Genomic DNA, 14,850 nt, shown 5'->3' with positions numbered 1-14,850 from the left:
TCAGTTCAGAAATATTTACCTAAGAACATACAAAGAAGTATTTACCTAAGAAAGTGTTTGTATGCAATGTATTATTGTATGCTTTTCATATTTTGGTCAGTACAGGTGAGCAATCTCTCTGTACACTTGGTTACTGAATATTGGTGTGCTCCCACTTAAACACAGTGAAAATGAAGAAACTACAAAGCATTTCTAGGTTGTATGTCTCTAGCAACCTGCATTCTGTCATTTATACTTGTGTTCAAGCAAACAGCTTTGACATCTAATAGCAGGTACATATAACCGCACAAAACTGCCACTAAACATCAAAAAGAAAAAAAAGATGGCCATTTTAGAAGACAAAATTCAGGTTTGGGATGATCCAAGATTCCTTCAAGGGAAAGGTCAAGGCAAAAGTCAAGGAAACAGTGAAGATCAGCAGGTTGTCAGATCTATGTGTGAGTCTTAGTATGTTACAAATGAGTCAACATTATTGTCTTCAGGAGTGCAGTCCAGCAATTGAATCAGGTTTTAGACACTGGCTAGAGATAGGTCATGATCACAGGATTAGGAATAAAGAGAAGAATTGACGCCTGTGTAAAAATATCTGGAATAATCCTCTATGAAAGTGATACTAAGATTCTCATAAGTGTGTGAGAATGCTTTCAGGTATATGTGTGATTGACGACCACGTTTTTCAAGGTGAGAATAAAATTAAGAAGACTTTTTAGTGTTCACTGAGATTTGTTTCATTTTCAAAATAATAATAGTAATAAAATGTAAAAGAGAAAAACCTTGCTATTTTATATTTTGAGGAACTTCTGTTATTACCTTGAAATTGTTTATGCTATTTTGCATCTGAAGTTAATTTGAAAAAAATGTAAAAATACATGGGGAAAGCCAATCACTGAACAGTCAAATTGTACTTAATTTAGGATGGAGCAAACATTTCTCCTAATTATAATAAAGTAAGCTCCATCGCCTAATCTAAAATTCCTTTTGTGGAAGTAGAACCAGCTTCAAAAGTATAGATGAAAATGTGGCAGCCGACAGTCCCGTCGTCCTAAAGCATTGTTTTATGATGTGCCTGTATTTAATAATAGTTCTTTGGAAGCTCATAACCCTTTTTGTGATTTACTATGGTTATCCCTTACACCACCTGTGCATGATATTAATTAAGAACTGGGGAGACAGTGTTATAAAAATGAAAAATTTTCTTTGTCATCAGGAAAAAAAAAGTGCTGGATAAGTTCTTTGTTCATCTAAGTTTAGTGACGCTCCAACTACTTGTCCCAAGGCTAGCGTTTTATATCTCCTCAGCCTGCAGTAGGTCAGCTGGGAAGTGAAACTTACAAGTCCAGTAGCCGCCTGGATGTATAATCATGTGTTTCTGTCCATTTGAATTAAGTGTGCTTAGAGACATCATTGTGGTTTGTGCATCCTTTCAAGCCCAGGATCAAAATAAATAGCATAGACCTAGCAAGACGCAGTACTAGCTGTTAATCTACTAAATAGTCCATTAGTATCTGTCACTTTGGATTAACTGACTGTTTTAATGTTCACCATGTTTTTAAGCACACTGACTTATAGATGGATTTATAGATGGATTAAATGCTTCTTTAATTCCCAGAGAGTATCCATGTAGACAATTTTATATATTAAAAATATTTTTCTCCACATTAAACCCCATAAAATGGCCTTGTACATGACAAATATTACTTAGAGTGAAGGAACAGGTTTAAACAGTTCCTACTATTTAAGAAATGAAAAAAAAAATTAAAACAGAAAGTCATTTGGAATAAATTTTATCAATCAACTTTTACTCTCATTTATTAACACCGCTTTTTAAAAAACACACGCTTCTGAGCATTTAAACATGTTAATCCCCCAAACTGGAACACTGATCATGGTTCTATGTTGCTTTAAAAAAATTCAAGTAAAATGAGATTTTTATTTTCAAAATAAACCATAGCATATACTAAAAAGGTAGTCTTTCTCTTCTCCCCTTCAATTCCTACCCCTAAGGTAACCAGTGTTATCAATTTGATGTGTAATTTTCTACTTTTTCTATGTATATACAAATGTAAAACATGCATATAACACATTTATTGGACTTTTTGTATTTGAATTTTAACAAAAATGAGATCAAACTATTATAGTGTCAAGAAAAACATTTACAGTTAATACATTCAACTTATTAATTTTTTTATCATTTAATTTAATTTTTTTTAATTTACATCCAAGTTAGCATATAGTGCAACAATGATTTCAGGAGTAGATTCCTTAATGCCCCTTACCCATTTAGCCCATCTCCCCTCCCACAACACCTCCAGTAACCTTCCGTTTGTTCTCCATATTTAAGAGTCTCTTATGTTTTGCCCCCTCCCTGTTTTTACATTGTTTTTGCTTCCCTTCCCTTGTGTTCATCTGTTCTGTGTCTTAAAGTCCTCATATGAGTGAAGTCATATGATATTTGTCATTCTCTGACTAATTTCGCTTAGCATAATACCCTCTAGTTCCATCCACGTAGGTTGCAAATGGTAAGATTTCATTCTTTTTGATTGCCGAGTAATACTCCATTGTGTGGTGTGTGTGTGTGTGTGTGTGTGTGTGTGTGTGTGTGTGTATACCACATCTTCTTTATCCATTCATCCATCGATGGACATTTAGGCTCTTTCCATACTTTGGCTATTGTTAATAGTACTGTTACAGACATTGGGGTGCATGTGCCCCTTCAAAACAGCACACCTGTATCCCTTGGATAAATACCTAGTAGTGCAATTGCTGGGTCATAGGGTAGTTCTATTTTTATTTTTTTCAGGAATCCCCATACTGTTTTCCAGAGTGGCTACACCAGTTTGCATTCCCATCAACTTATTGATTTTAATAACCACATAATATTCTGTAATTTACTATTAATACATTTTCTGTTGATTTACAATCAGATTTGCAACAATGCTGCAAAGTAAACCATATATGTGGGTGTGCATGTATGTGTGTATTCATATGTTCATTTATTTCTGTAGGTTAGATTAATTAGGTAGTAATTGCTTGGTCAAAAGTACATACATTTTTAATAGATACTGTCAAATAATTTTCAACTTACTAAAGGAAATTTACATTACTACCAGAATTGTATGGGAAACTTCATTTCTTCATATATACTGCAGTAAGGAAAATATGAAAATATTTTTTCCATGCTTTTTAAAAAGTGGATTTGTATGGCAGCATGGAATTTATTCGGATTATAAATTAAGAGAGAATTTAAGAAAAAATATGTTAGCTCAGGTAAATTTTGCATTTTTACATAGAAGTTTGTTATACAAGTTGAATTTTATGCAAATTTTGAGAATTCTACATTATATTAAAATTTAAGAAATTTAACAGAGCAAAAGTAATTTTAATCACTTCCTAGTGTGAGTTCTGGAAAAAGGAATAAAAAACACTTTTTGGAAAAGGCTCATCTGAACTGAAAAATTGGGACCAAAGCACTGATTTGTATATTCTCACCATCTGATATAAATAAATCATAACAAGGCGAGATGGCGTTTAAAACACGTAAGTACAGAATTATATACATTAGAATGAAAACCCGAATAAAATAATACTAGCAGCAGCTTTGTTGATGTCAATTACTTTACTGGGATGATACATCCTGTGGAGCAGCTTTCAAAATTCTTCTTTAAAATGCTAATAGAGGGTTTCTCAATTATAATAGAGCAGTTTGATTATAATTATAGAACTTTGGATAGGAAAATTCAGACAGAGGTCATCAAGTTTATAATTGGAAGATAATTGTATTTGACATTGCATTGAAGTCAATAAGGATAATTATTGTCATTAAAATGACATTAAAACCATTAAAACCTTGTAATTTTAAAGGCATAACTTTCAAATTTGAATATTTTGAGCATTTTCCTGGATGTGAAAAAAACTATTTTTCTTTTTAAATTAACATACACAATAGTATAGAAACACATTTACTTATTTCAAGATATTAAAACTATGCGAACAATTTTATGAAATTCCAGGTTAATAAAAACCAAGTAGTCACTGGGATCCAAATATTCCTTCATTTACTACAACTTAAATGAAATTTAATAGACCTCTGTCTTGCTTATACATACGCATGCTGTATTTTGCCTGTTTTTGAATACTAAAATGTTATAATATTTAAACATAATTAAATCTTTCTCTTACCTACATTTGCTATCAATATGAAACTCTACATGTACTTAGAATGAGTGCATCTTTACAGTAACAATAAAAAATGAACTAAAATGATTTTAGTAGTTAGGAATGTAACACTTCAGGATTCAATAGTTGAGCAGAGATGCCCATCCAGATTCAAACTGAAATAATGAGCATACTATAAAAATATAGGGGAAAGGGGGGGAAATCTGTGTCATTCCTTAGAAAACTTAGATATCATTCAGAGGTCAGCATCTTCAAAGGAATTTCTGCCAAAAATGGAGATGGAAACACAATGAAGGATGACTGAAAAATGAATCATTCGTTTTCATTCTAAGAAAGTGATCAACATCAGAAGATATGAGTTTAGATTAGGATACAACCTCTCTAAGTAATTTAGAAGGACCAAGAGTTGATCTGAGTATGAACTCTGTGAAAGCTTTTAAACACATCACTTAGAATAATTTCCAACAATGTAACAATGTTTTCAAAAGGTTTATGCTCAAAGCTGCAAAAGCCAAACAAAGATTCCCTACACATAATGCTCATTTGGTGGCCTTGTTCCTAGGTGTGTCAAATCTTTTAAATATGGGAAGTAGAATTGCAAAGCAAGCCAGATAAACCTGATGTTATAACTTGCATGGCTAGGATATGGTAAAATGATTATCAGAGTATGTGTCGTTCCTGCAGAAACTATTGCAATTACCTCTTCATTATTCAGGGTTTGGGTTCAGCTTCTGTAAAACACCATTTTAAACTTGACAAAATTTTATGATTCGTTCGTTTAAAGTCTAGATAAGCAACAGACAAACATCAGGGTCCTAAATTATTTATATCTTGTGGCTTTTCCATCTTCAACATGTGGCATCCACTGTCATCCCTAATAAATGTTTCAACTCCCACCATCAATTCCAGCAAGTAGAAAAGAGCAGGCAAATCAAGACACGGGTGCATCCATTTTCTTGAAAGGTAGGACCCAGAAATAGCACTACTTTACTATTTTATCGTATTTTATTTTATTTTATTTTATTTTATTTTATTTTATTTTATTTTATTTTATTTTATCTTGTTTTGTTTTGTTTTTATTGTGGTAAGAACACTTAACATGAAGTCTACTCTCTTAATTTTTTAAGATACTTATGCAATACTTAATACTTATTGTCTATAGGTACGATGTTGTATAGTAGATCTTTAGAGCTCATTCATCTTGCTTAACTGAAACTTTATCAATGTACACATATCACTTTTCCTCCCATTCCATTGGCCAAAATTTGGCCCTATGGTCCCAATTAGACATAAGGGAAACTGTAAATGTATTGGTGGAGGGGTAGAGGGTGGAAGGGAAGGGTGATATAGCCCTGTGGTAAGCTCACATTCTTCTTTTATTTTTTCTTTTCTCTTCTTTTCTCTTTTCTTTTCTTTTCTTTTCTTTCTTTCTTTCTTTCTTTCTTTCTTTCTTTCTTTTCTTCTTTTTGAGTCAAGGCAAACTATGGAGTAAGATGTCAAGAATCAAGGCCTAGCTTCATGTCTTACCACCTGTTTAATTTGGGGGAATATACTTAACTTCCCTATGCTGGTTTCATCATATGTAAAATGGAGATAATAATAGTATACCTTATAGGATTGATATGAGAAATGTATGGAGTTATTATTGATAAAGATCCCAGAAGAGTACCTGGAATCATACCTTCCACATTACCGTGGAAGAAGAGAAATGACTGAAAAAAACACTACACTATACTTAGTTTTTGTGATAGTGGTGTTTGTTTAAAATATGCCATAAATCATGGGCAACTTTGAACCCTTACTAAGATACAGTGATTCAGGTGCTAACAACCCACATACACTTACACAGTCACACATGCACACTTTCCCCCTCTCTCTCTTTCACACATGCTCACACACACACACACACACACACACACATGCACATGTACACACAAACATTTGTCATTCTTATGATTGAATCTTGGGAAAAAGTAGCCAATGATGTAATAGCCTTATTATTTAGAACTATATTTGTCTCCAGTAAAGCCATAGGCCTAGGAAGACAGAGCACAGTAAGATCAAGTTTTGGAATGTGTGGTGCATATTTTGGATGCTTTGAAATCACACTTTGAAATCCAATTTGTGCTCCATCAATTCTCTAATAGAAAAATAAACAAATAAACAAAACAGGAGCCTAATGATATTTAACTCATAGAGAGACGTTACTAATCACATCCATGGCCTGTCATAACAGCCTGAGAGATTGTCTGGACCACAGATGTATCCTTATTGGGTTGGGGAGAAGAATATTAAGTGAATGTTTAGTTGGCTTGGGTTGTAACTTCAATGTCACCTAATAAATAAACATTCCTTTCAAGTCTGTATTATTAGAGACTGATGTTAAAAGGTTTCAATTTTGGGGGCACCTGTCCGGCTCAGTTGGTTATGTGTCTGATTCTTGGTTTCAGCTCAGGTCTCCCTCCCAGTTCAAGCCCAGAGTCAGGCTCCAGTCTGTCAGGGTGAATTCTCTCTCTCTCTCCCTCTCTCTCTCTCTCTCTGCCTTTCTGTTGTTTAAGTGATACAGCACAATAATGCTGTTTACATGTTTAACTTATATTTTGAAGATACATATAACTTTACCTGAAATGTATATTTTGAAATAAAATTTAAGAGGAAAGATTATAGTACACAATATCTACAGCAAACCCCAAGTAACTAAAATACTTAGAGATGTTAAAATGCAAAGTTATTTAAAATAACTTTTCAAACTCATTAATTAAATGGTGTGTGTGTGTGCGTGTGTGTGTGTGTGTGTGTGTGTGCACATATGTATGTGTATTCATCACTTATAATCATCTAAACCCAAATTTGGCAGACATTTTCATTCTCTACTTTGTACAAAACTCCAAACAGCTTAATAAATAAAATAACCAAAAGTGTTTTCTTTTCATCTTAGCTCTGCTCTTTTTATTTGTATAACTAGTCTAACAGCCTAGAACTGTAGTTGGCAGAAGTTGGTTAGACGGATGTATGCCATCAAAGTTAAGCAGTATTTAATGAGATCTAAATTCTTCTCTATGATCTTCTCAATAGCAAACAAAAGAGCAGTCAGATGAAATTCAAATGAAATACCTACCATGCTTGCCTCAGAGTAAGTCAAACACAATCTTTTATTTGGTTATTTTATCTTTTACATATTTGGAGTAAACAGAGATATTAAGACTCAGAGATAAGAGCAAAAGATAATGTCATCTTACCTACACTGTTTTGAAAGTCAAACTGATCAAATGAGCTGAAATGTTTCTAAGAGGATGTATGCAAATGTAAGCTATTGTTTCTAAGAGACATGCATATATAATTTACTTTCCTTAGAAATTTCTTAGAGGATACTGCTAATGCTTAAATTTATTTCATTGTCCCAAATAAAGCAACTGCAATCTAAAATCCATAGTCTAAGCTTCCATTTTAGAAAAATCAAAACTGAGCAAATCAAAGCCAAAGTGAGCAGAAAAAACTTGTAGTAAAAATTATAGCAGCAATCCATGCAACTGAAAACAGGAAATCAATAGAGAAAATCAACAAAGCCGAAAACCAATTCTTTGAGAAGATCAATAAAATCAATAAGATTCTAGCCAGGCTAAGAAAAAAGGAAAAAAAGGAAAAGATGCAAATTACTAATACCAGAAATGAAAGAGGGGATGTCACCACAGATCGCTTTGACACTGAGAGGATAATAAAGGGAAACTGTGAACAACTCTATGCCCACATACTTGTAACCTAGATGAAGTGGGCCAATTCCTTGAAGACACAATCTGCCAAAATTCACACAAAAAGAAATAAACAATTTGAATAGGCCATGTCTATGAAATCAAATCTATAATTAATAATTTTCCAAAACAGAAAGCACTAGGCCCATGAATTCACTGATGAATTCTGCCACACATTTAAGGAAGAAGTTATACCAACTCTACAGTTTTTCCAGAAGACAGAGGCAAAAGGAATACTTCCCAACATTCCATGAGGCCAGTAATAATCTAAAATCAAAACTAGGCAAAGATATTACAAGAAAACTGCAGAACGATGTCTTTCATGAATGTAGATACAAAAATCTTCAAGAAAATATTGGCAAAACAAATTCAACATGTATAAAAAGAATTATACATCACAACCATGTGGATTTATGCCAGGTATGCAAAGCTGGTTCAACATTTGGAAATCACTTAATTTAATTCATCACGTCAATAGGCTAAAAAAGAAAAATCACATGACCATATCAACAGATGTAGAAAAACACTTCATAAAATCCAAGTAAAATCTCTCAGTATGGAGCACCCAGGTGGCTCAGTAGGTTGAGCTTCCAACTTTGGCTCAGGTCAAGATCTTGTCATTCATGAATTCAGGCCCCATGTTGGGCTTACTGTTGTCAGTGCAGAGTCCACTTCTAATCCTCTGTCCCTCTCTCTCTCTGTCCCTCCATGCTTGCGCTCTCTCACTCTCTCTCAAAAATAAAAAAACATTAAAAAAAAATCTCTCAGTAAGCTACAAGTACAGGCAGAACTTCCTCAATTTGATGAAGAACATCTACAAAAATCTACAGCTAATACCATACCTAGTGGTGAGAAAATAGAAGCTTTCCCACTAAGATCAGAAACAAAGCAAGAGTTCCAAGCTCTTATTCACTTTAAATATTCACTCTTTACCCTTAACCAGGCTTAGAATCCTAGATTGAAAAAGATGGACCTAGTCTGTGTTTTCTCTTTTTCTACTTTCCTGTGCTTTCCAATGAGAGACTCTGGGGCAAGGAAAAGAGATACAGAGGCTAAAAAAATCTTACTTATAAAATCTGAAGTTGTAGTTTGTATGGTAAAGGTTTGGAAGGCTCTTCTATTCTCTTTATTTAACGCACACACACACACACACACACACACACACACCAGCCTCCTGCTTATTTTTAAAATAATAAACATGAAAGCTTACCACCTCAATCTGTTCCATCTGGCATGTGATCCTTGGATGTATGTTTGATTTAATGCCTTAGCAAAGGCCTCACTTCATATTATGTTTCTTATATTTTCCTGAGGTTTGACGTTTACAGAAGAAAACACCTTCCCTAAATTGCTTTCATCCTCAGTCTTTGTATCCTGCTTTTGCTTGTAATTAGATCCAACATATTTAAACTCCCAAATAGAAAAGATCAGTCTTGGCAGGTCTTTTTCAATTTGAAAGACTCAGCAAGCCTGATCCTTGATTATTTTCCAGCTTTAATTATTTTGACTAAAGCATGATATTAATCCTCTCATCCCTGGAGCACTCTTAAATTATCAGTGAGTAGACACAAAATTTTATCTTCATCAATTTTTTATGCTTTTGCTGATGCAACTTAAGGTGTTAGATCTTTTGTTTCTCCTTTAAACATTCTGAATACAAACTGAGTCCAAAAAATATATAGGGCTATTTGTTTGCTTGATTTGTTTTGGCATAAAATAAACACATTTCCTGCCTGAAGATTTAATTGGTAAATGATTTTAGAAAAGAAGAGCTGGAAAAAGCAGAAGAAAAACTTCACAAACTTTTGAGGTTTACCTAGGATTAGCTCATGCATGATTTTTTATCACAATAACACTTAGGTAAATTGGATCTACTTTAACACATTTTGGGATTATTCCTTTCTAGATTAACATCCATTGGTTTGGCGGAAAGAAATGAGGCTTTGGGCTGAACAAAGTTTTCAATCCCAGTCCAGTAATTTTATAGACTTATTATTTGGGAAAAATTCTATCTTTCAAGTCTCAGTTTCGATATTGTGAACAACCTACATTTTAGAGCTCATAGGAAGATTAGATGAAGAGATTTACGGTATTGTTAATTACTATAGCACACATCTATTTACAGTAACTCCGTCATTTACGTGTTCCCTCCTTTCACTGAAGCTCAATACTGTACAGATATTTACACTTCTCCACAAGAAAATGTGCTTTGACGAAGTAAATCCTTTTTCCAGAATTAATAATAATATCTAATTGTTCTAATCCAATCATGGTACTTGCATTTGGTTGCCAGTGACTAGTGTAGGCCTAAGTATCTGACCCAATTCCAGGCAGCAAATATGGAGGGCAATATGCAGAGGAGTTATGGGAAAGTTTCTTTTCCCCTAAAACTGAATCTCTATAAGTCATATTTTCTTTGCAGATTTGTTAAATGTCTGGATATAATGCCTAGGGATATTACAGCCATCTTGGGATGGGCGACAGATAAAATCAAACTAAAAATGGCAGAAAGAGGCTGAGATTCTTTCTGTTATCATTGATCATCTAATTAACTATTGCTGGAACCACCGTAACTCTAGACTTTATGTTATGGAGGTAATACATTTTTCTTCAGTTTAAATATAATTGAGATTTTCTGTTATTCACAAATAAAACCATCTTAAGCAATAAGTGATGACAACAATATGTGGCATGTTGTCAGTGTTTGATAGATGTTAATGTCCTTATTTCACCACATTTATCCTAAAAAGTATTACACGAAGTATACTTGAAATCATTCTATTTGATAATAACCTAAAGGCTATATAGAAAAACACACACAAATAAACCCCCACAACCCTGCACTGATAAACAGCTTAACCTGTTGAATCCATTGGGGGAATACATAAAAAGTGCTAATTATGTGCTAAATTTATCCCCATTTGGAAATAAAATTAGCATAATATGGCTAGATACCTCAGCATGTGCTCTTTAAAACATAATCTCTGTTTTTAAAAGTTGTTAGTTCAAACTAAAAGTTAAACATTACTCCATATTAAAATCAATGGAATATTGATAAAATGAAAAACGTACTGAGCATCTATCATATTAAGGGGTCATGAAATGCATATTTCATTCTTTTGGTAAAATATAAAAAAGTCAAAGGAAATATTTAAAAGCTAATGAGGACAAGGGTTCATCAGATATCTTCATTTCTCATCTAGAAAACACACTCAAAGAGCTAACTCGGTTTGTATAAAATGAATTGTATAATTAAAATCTGAGTTATTTCCATGAGCAGTGAAAAAAATCAAGAAGAGAAATGTAACTATAGATGGCAATTCAAAGCTTTCCTTTGATTAAATTGGGAACATTCAAGAAAAAAAAAATTCTCTCTAAAGGAAGGAAGCCCTTGACAGATGAGAAAATTCATTTACATAGATTTTTGACATCGGGCTGCTCTGAATAAGTCCTGGGGAGAAACTACTTATTTATTTATTTATTTATTCTTTTTTTTTTTTTTTTTTTTTTTGTTAAGAAAAATAGGATGTGTTACAAAACAGCATTCTAATTAAGGACTTGGAATAAAATAAAAGACTTGGATAAATAAATTGATGACAGTTGAGGGCCCTATACTCATTTGAATTCTTTTAACAATTACTGTCTGAACCATATTTATGGCATTTATTTTTAACTGGCCTTCCTTTGCATTCTTAGTGTGTGTGCCTCTTTCATCAATCCTAGTGCATTGTAATTTTAAATAGCTAAGATATAGCCTGTATTCTTGCCTTTCCTATTTTTTTTCTTGGCACAGAAGAAAGGTTCATAAATAGTAGGCTTTTGATAAATTCCTTCGATGAGTGAAGGATAAAATAGAAGTATAATTTATAATTTGGTTACTTTCAAGACAATTTCTTTATAACTTTTTCTTTTTGTGCCTGCCCTGACATGTTTTGTATGTAAGAAAAAATATTATAACTGGAAATCATCCTAATAACCTATAAGTACTACTTTATGCTATAAATATACAAAGTACAGGTTATTAAAAAGTCAATACCTAGAAGTACTTCACCCTGTTTGCTAGTAAAGTTTTTAGAAGAAATAACTTCTAATTTACTAAATTAGAAGTCTACAACAGTGGGCAGATTATTTCTACTTTCATAACTGCCCTAAATCCAATGAGGGGGACCTTTATTTTGTTCTAAAAACATGTTGTTCTCCATTCTTAGAGCTAGTAAGAATCTCTGGGAGTGCAAGAAACTGCTACATAACTAGCATCTGCGTGAGTGTACACACACATGCACACACACACACACACACATGCACACACACACGCACACATTGTACTGATTGTGAGTGTATACACACACACACACACATATTGCACTGATAGTTACATCTTTCAGTTGACAAGTCTCTGAGCATAATCCCAAAATTAGAAAGAAATTTGAAAGATCACTTCAATAGCAAAAATTAGGCAGTACGCACTTCTGTTTCCTCCAAAATGTGTCCAACACATGGTATTTCTTTTCATTTTTTTTAAAGGAATGAATGGATGGATAATTGCTGGAACACTTTTAAAGCAATAATTGTTTCTTAAAAAAAATAAAAACAATAAAAAAAGTGGAAGCAGTGCCAACATGTAGATATAATTATGGTTTCAAAGCATTCGAATCATTTAGGGATAATCTTTGCCAACCATTGTCACTAAGAGTCAATCACATTTCACCCACCCAGTATGTTATGCCAATGCATAAGTAATAGAATGTAAAGCCCATTAGGAACAGCTGGGATAACATAGGGCAGTTTTTCAGGTAAATTGAAGTTTTGGTAAATGCAAGTCAGAACAAGAAGGAGCAAATTTTAAGCAAATCAACAATGAAATTGGAAGAAAGGGACTCGAGTTGTGGGAAGTATAAAGAAGAGGTAGGTAACTTCTGGCCTCTAAACAAATTAAAGTCTGTTAGGTCAAAAAATCTTCAGTGGTGGCATTAGCAGTAAGGTTCAACCTTAATTCAAAGAAGTTCTTATTTTCCTGATTTATTTTAAATTTTCGTCTGGGGGTGGATAGTACTAAGATAATAAATGTAGATTCCTAGGTAATATTTTTTAATGTTTATTTATTTCGAGGGAGAAGAGCGAGCAAACAGGGGAGGTGCAGAGAGAGGAAGAGAATGGGAATCCCAAGCAGGATCCACGCTGCCAGCACAGAACCCAATGTGAGGCTGGAACCCATGATCACAACCTGAGCCAAAACCAAGAGTCGGTCACTTAACCGACTGAGCCACCCAGGCGCCCCAGAAAATTCTAATGTTGATGTTTAAAAGATAAAAATTTTAAAATTCTGGGAAAATACTGGAACAAGAAATAAAAGATTCTGTCCCCATGTAGACAGAAATTGCACACTAGAATCTGTCTGAAATAACTATTTTGGAACTCTGGGGTCTATTAAAAGTTTCAAATTCCAGGGAGAGCTTAGAAGGTAAATTGAGGTTTTTAGTCAATTTCAACCCCTGGGTTGGCAACAGCTATCCATTCCCCACACCCTACTCTTGTGGCAGGTAGCTGTGCCCTTGTTCCTGGAAGAGCATGCATGAAAATTGCATTATGGGAGCCAGAATGAGCAAAAAGGACCTGCCTCAAAATATTGGGGATCTGTGTTCTGATTGTTGATGTTGCTTTCATTTCAGACATAGACTAAAGGGCTGGCAGCCATTGTCGTTGCACCTCCCTCTACTGTTGCAAGCCTCTCCTCCCACTGAAGTGACATCCAGGGGTTTTAAGGAGGCAGTGCCCATTTTCTCCTCCTTCATTTCTCTCTTTCCTACCTAACCAGCCCCCTTCCCCCCCCCCCCCCGCACGCGCACACACACACACACACACACACACACACACACTTTTGGGAATCCCACATTAATGACTAGGACATTCAAAACAACTCCACATTTGGGAGAAATTCGAAAGTCACCATGCATGCCCAGGGAAAGGTATGATGTGGAGTCGTGAGTGCACCAGTCAAGAAAGAATTCTTGAGGTGCTTTATGACACAGAACGGTGTTTTTATTACCACACAGAGACAGGCCTGTGGGCAGAAAGAACTGCATTGTGATTGTGAGGAGTGACTGATTATACAGGGCTGTTGTATTTTTTTTTTTTTTCCTGAGGAGGTGAAGATGACATCAGGGCTATTGGAAAATGAGTCTATAGGATTTTGGAGTCCTGCCTACTATTAAGATTTTGTTTTTCTTGTAAATCATTAAGACAGTTACAAACTATAGTGGGGTTTCATGTCCAGCATGACTACAGTCATTATCAGTTAGCATTTGTATCTCTCTTGCTTTTTGTTCTTAGGCAGCCATGAGCGTGTGAAGAATATTATACATAACCCACCTTAGTGGGGGTGTTGATAGGGTGTCAGCTTGTGTTTTGCAGTCAGTTTGACTTTTGCCTTTTCATTAGGTGCAGGCTCAGGAAAGAGCTGAGAAGATCACAAGTTTGAAACTCTGCCTGATCATTGGCAAAGAGACAGCCCACAATTAGCAACAACAACAACAAAAAAAACAATAAACAAATACAACAAAACCCACCAAACTTGAGAAATGAGGAGAAATTAATTTCAAGAACTACCATGTAATAGATGCAAAGGTACAGTTTTTCTACTACAATGTAGTTAAGTCAGAAATCAACAACAGAATGTAATCTGGGAAATTCACGAATATGTAGAAATTATCACATCTTCAATAACCCCAGGGACAATGAAGTAACAAAAGGCAAATTAAATATGTCTTGAAATGAATAAAATGAAAGTGCAACATGCTAAATTTGTGAGGGACTGCTAAAGCAATTCTTAGAGGAAAATTTGTAGCTGCAAAAGCCTATGTTAAGAGAAGAAAAGTCTAGGGGCGCCTGGGTGGCTCAGTCGGTTAAGCGGCCGACTTCGGCTCAG

General features: G+C 34.4%; 1 protein-coding gene across 4 annotated transcripts in view; it reads left to right on the top strand.

Annotated features, from left to right (window-relative positions):
• LOC132692483 (uncharacterized) overlaps positions 1–14,850 on the top strand; it is a 176,441-nt gene that overhangs the window by 107,387 nt on the left and 54,204 nt on the right. For 3 of the 4 annotated variants that reach the window (XR_014137528.1, XR_013554917.2, XR_013554919.2), the window contains exons 4-5: positions 13,035–13,123; positions 14,364–14,549. The gene's annotated coding sequence lies outside the window, so the exon portion shown is untranslated. Of the gene's footprint in view, positions 1–7,241; positions 7,310–13,034; positions 13,124–14,363; positions 14,550–14,850 lie in introns of those variants that run through there. The other variant, XR_009616376.3, reaches the window with a different exon arrangement.

Source organism: Panthera onca, chromosome B1, assembly GCF_046562875.1.
Source record: "Panthera onca isolate mPanOnc1 chromosome B1, mPanOnc1 haplotype 2, whole genome shotgun sequence".
In the NCBI taxonomy this organism is placed as follows: Eukaryota; Metazoa; Chordata; class Mammalia; order Carnivora; family Felidae; genus Panthera; species Panthera onca.
The sequence above is the reverse complement of the archived record's forward strand: the minus strand, read 5'-3'. Positions and strand labels throughout refer to the sequence as shown.